We start from the raw sequence: 5,023 nt of genomic DNA on the forward strand, positions 1-5,023 counted from the left end.
CAAGTGCATATTCTTTTTGTAGCAGTTAATAATCGTTCCGTCAGTAACTTTAAGAATTTTGTCTGGATGCTAGCGCTACACAGTGGAAGCCTCAGACAACAACGCTGCGATGCAAGTGAGAGAGATTTTATTTTGAAACTTCGCGCGCAACATACTACTTTAGCTATTATGGATGCGCTTGAAGTCATCTTCAGCAGAAGTTAATGAAATTTTTTTTTTAATGCTGCAAAAAAAGTATTGCGATTACTCCGTGAGTTTCTAATAGAAAATTTTACGTAGAATCCCAATTTCGACAGCTTAAAATTTGATCTTGCTGTTTTTTTTTTTATTTTTTTAATAAGGAACCGAATGAGGACCCAGCGGGGTCCTTACGGGTACTTCGAAGAGGCTCCTTTCGGTCCACCAGAGTTTTTAAAGACCTAATAATACTTATCTAACATTTTTGCATGTCCTAATTTTTTTTTTGAATGTGCCGGCTATAAAGAAATTTCAATATTGAATTTCGATTAGACTTAACTTCATTCGTAATTTTATTTTTATGAAATTTTCATTATTGCAATTCATAGTTTTTGGTAAGAAATTTACAATATTATAAGGGTGCCGTCCCATGCTTGCTGAATTGCGTTGTGTTTTGCGTAATGCGTCAATTCACTCGATATTTCAGCCAATAATATTCTCCTAGTTATTCTGAGAAACACTGTGATTGGCTGAAATGTCTATTGTTTTGACGCAATACGCAAAACGCAACGCAGTTCTGCAATCATGGGACGCCACCCTAAAGTTTAAAGATAACAAAATTTTTGGTGAAGGTAGAATTCTCTTAAATTCTCTGTATATCAGTGACCCCAACTTTGGCATATTGAGGTACTGCGCGTCGTGTGTCTCTTAAGTAAATTAGCGCAAGCGCAGTACGTCTGCATGCCAAAGTTAGTATCAGTGTTGTAAATTCTCAAGTTGTCTTAAAATGACAGTCACAGTCAGAATAACGTGACCGGATTTTAAATGTCCGAGATATTTAGAACTCTAGGCATGAGCTCACCATGTAATGTAATATACCTTCTAACTCTGAGAGAACATTGAGCAAAATCGATAGTTTTTATTGCCTTTGCAAATTCAGGATGATTCAAGAAGAGTGAGTCTCTGCGTTGAGGTTAGGATTATTTAGTTACTGTTTTGTGTTTGTCACTGTCAGTGTACAAACGCTCCTTCCGATTTCTACCAAGTGTCATGGTTTTGTGAAAAATACTTTTTTGTAACACGCCGGAAAACAACATATGTCTCCTTCGTCTATTTCGAATTATGTGCTAACGCTAAGTTAGGACACCTTTGAGGAAAATTCATGCAGAAGGTACGAGTCACTTCTCTAAATTTGTAAATAGTGTATCACATGTATTAGCTATTCTGTCTACATATTTCTACCTCCAGCTTCCAGGCATAATACTCTCATTTGGTTACCATTTCCGCAATACAAAAATAGAAACTAATCATATGTTTGGAACTTTATAAATCGAATGCTTAATAATTCAGACTAATGCAATATGATATTTAAAAAACAGAGATTGACAACATGTTATATGCTACAATATAAGTCTAATGTTCATGAAACCAGATAAAACTTTTCTAGGGTGACCATAATTGATTTTCGAAAAGTAAGACAAAAAGCTTTGAAAAATGAGAAGAAGTAGGACAGAAATTTATTTAAAAAACAGGTTATAGTGGGACATAAAAGTTTTAAAAATAGGACAAGATACGTAGGGCAGAGAAGTTTGAAAAAGAGTACAAAATAGTTTGAAGACGGGAAAAATTAGGGCATAGTAGAATACAAAGGATTAAATAAAAAAGAGATTTTTAAAACTAACTGATTAAATTTTATTAACGCTTAACATTGTATGTTTTGGTTTTTAAACCCTGATTCATTCTAATCAATATTGTAAATATACACTTGTGTATTTTTCATATAGTAGGAATATTTAAGGGCATGTGACACAGCTAAATACCTATATTACCGACCTCACTTTTTCAGTTCACTGAATGTTTTGTTAAACCTAAGAACTTTTTTTATAAATAAAATATCAAGCTGAAACTTTGGAAAATGTATGAGAGTACAATAAAGTACGTTTAGGTACTACATTTTGGTGGGAACTTCACTGAAAATTATGTTATCTTTTTTCTGAACCTCGACATTTTTTGAAGAAAACTACGTTTAAGTACAAATCTTCATAATAAAAGATGTAAAAAAAAAACTTCAACTATCAATTCCATCGGCATCAGCCGGTAACGTTGTGCACGAAAATACGAACCCTCTAGAGCCTCGTCTAGTGGTCGCCAGGGTTCGTATTTTCGTGTACAACGTTACCGACTAATGTGGGGGGGGGGGGGTTATTTTTTGCAAAGCAGTCAGAGATGCTGGATTATTTCAAACTGGCAACTTTCTCTTTCGTTGCAAATTTATTGAGCTTGCTGAGGGCTACAAAAATTTCTTCATTCACATCTAGGCGTGATTGAACAAACACTCTAAATTTTGCAAGACATTCCAAAGCTTTACTGGGGGTTGGGACTACTGGAAGTGGCTCTCGATATTCTTCTTCATCGGGTAACTGCGGAGCCATTTTCGCCTTGACCCAACCGAAAGAAATCTCTGAGTTTTCTTTAGCGAAATAGCTTGGCCCATTTAAGTCTATAAACAAAGTCGATTTGAAACAAAATATTCTCGGAGATGGTTTGAGAGATTTGGGTCCTTTTCAAGATCCTTTTAGTGGTCCTTTTAAGAGTGATGCGACGGTAATATAATGTTCCTTTTGTATTCGTCATGTACCGGACGGGCAGAGTTATTTACAGTAGTTGGTCGTGGCTAATCCGCTCTCCCTTTTTAAATATCTCTTCAAATTATTAACACTTCTTTTTAATTGATGAATTTTCTCATTATACTTATTTATAATTATAAATTATATACTGATATACAATTTTCTAGTTGAATTCAAAAATGTTGTCTTTTTTGGCGTATCTCATTCCATTTACGAGAAACGTTCTATTAATTCCAATTTTAAGCATTAAAAAAAAATAGATATCTGAAGTAATCGAAACCCATAGATTCTGAATTATTATGTTTTAGGCTGTTAACTATGAAATTAAAAAAAATCTACTTCTAAATTTTAATCCGAAAGCTTAACAAAGTTCCCTTGAGTGTCGGCTACTCTATTGAGATAGCCTCTGCTTGTTATTTATGATCGTATTAATATTTCAATTCCGGAAAGAATATTTTAAAGCCTTCAGACCATTTAAACGAGCTTCCTGGACCTTTAAAAATATCTACCTGAGTGCCTGCGGAGAATTTCTTTGAGATTCTTTGACCTAAAGAATTTTTAGTATATACTCAAGATTCTTTTCGGTAGAGGACCTCTTCTAAAATCTCGGAGTCCGTAAGCTCGCCGCAAATAGCTACGCCTTCGTCGATCCTCACGTACTCCTCATCCAACTTCGGTTATAAAAGAAGGCCAGGTAGGGCAATAAAGTTCGAGCGACAGTCATTGGGAAAATCCCAGGGACTGTTTTTGGGGAAAGCCAGAGACTGTCTGCGCTCTATTGACGTTTAAGGTGAAACGGTAACTTCCTCCAAATAGTTTTAGCAAAACCACTCGCAAAATAATGCATTAATTCAAATTTTTTTTTGCATTGTTAAAAGTAAATCGAAATCTATTGCCGGCTTCTCTTCAAAATTCATTATTTTCATTTTTTAAAAATTTTTATCAACAAAATCTCAGATTATCTAATTCCGAAAATTTTGGATGTTAAAAATGGGAGAAGCCCGCCATGCGGAAAGTAATAATAAACATAATATCAATAAAAAAATATTGAATTATTCATTTATTTAAACAAGGTTTTGCTGAAAACAAAGTAAAATAAACCAGGAAAAATTCTGCGGAAAACCGGTTTTTTAGTTCCCGGCTTTATCGCCAGTGATCACTACTGATCTATTCTTGACTTGAGACTATCCTTGCGAAAACTGCAATGTCGGTAACATTGGAGAACTTATACCTGCGTATACCTCAGAGCGAGGCGAAGCCCTTGCTTATGACTCATTATTTGAGAAAATATAAAATTATAATAAAGATATTGCTGAATTTCCAAAGTTTTTGAAGTATTTTGAATTAATGCAGCGGAAAAATATACTAATTTCACCATTTATTCCAGATCAAATAATGTGAGATTCTTTCAGAAAGGTTTTCTTTCTGCCAAACCTCTTGAAAAATAATGCAAAAATTGCAACTTCCATTATTTAATGTTTATTGCTACATATATTGATAAGGCGGGCTTCTTTCGAAATCAAATTATATCCGAAACTACACTTTTAGTATTTAATACATAAAATGGAAGTGAATTTACGTGATATAGTTTCTGAAATTACAAAATATCCGATACTGTAATTTTCTAATTACTACATTTTCTATTTGGTATATTTTATTTTTGTAGAATTTTCAGTCGTCCTCCTGAAGCGGATTAGGTTTTGGGATTCTAGGTGCTGAATGAAATTGCTTGACCGCGCAACGCCCCGAAGACCCGAACAGTGGCCCAAATATGACAATTTGTTCCAAAACAGCCTAGCCTTAGAACAGTAGTCGGCAAACTTTTTGCTTCATTTTCAGGTATGGTCAGGCTCCACCCGACTTAATTTTTTCTACTACTTTTTGGTCTATTCATGTGCCTTAGTGTATGTGAGCTTACTCCAGCAAGAGTCTTTTGTCCGCAGGTACCCGCAGGTACTGCCCTGAAAGTAGGTCGTAGGTCTTCGAAAAAATAAAAATTATAACTTTCTAGAAGGATCTTTTAAGCCGTTAGAAATACGTGAAAACAAGCAAAATTTTCGGTATCATCATCAAACAAGTATGATACAAATACCAATCCTTAAATAATTTGATAAATAATTTAAAAATTTGTCATAAGGACAACCGCAGGATTTCGCCGGGAGCGGGTGCTAATCTGAAAAATTGCACTCGCTTCCAGCGAAATCGCGGTAAAATTTCAG

The 5,023-nt window shown here is 34.6% G+C and overlaps 1 protein-coding gene across 18 annotated transcripts in view; it reads left to right on the forward strand.

Annotated features, from left to right (window-relative positions):
- Window positions 1-947: 947 nt before the first annotated feature.
- The window catches only part of LOC117174633 (colorectal mutant cancer protein), a 323,721-nt gene continuing 319,645 nt past the window's right edge, over window positions 948-5,023 (forward strand). For 17 of the 18 annotated variants that reach the window (XM_033363896.1, XM_033363905.1, XM_033363907.1 and 14 more), the window contains exon 1: window positions 948-1,348. The gene's annotated coding sequence lies outside the window, so the exon portion shown is untranslated. The remainder of the gene's footprint in view (window positions 1,349-5,023) is intronic. The other variant, XM_033363895.1, reaches the window with a different exon arrangement.

The sequence above is a fragment of the Belonocnema kinseyi genome, chromosome 6 (genome assembly GCF_010883055.1).
Source record: "Belonocnema kinseyi isolate 2016_QV_RU_SX_M_011 chromosome 6, B_treatae_v1, whole genome shotgun sequence".
Classification (NCBI taxonomy): domain Eukaryota; kingdom Metazoa; phylum Arthropoda; class Insecta; order Hymenoptera; family Cynipidae; genus Belonocnema; species Belonocnema kinseyi.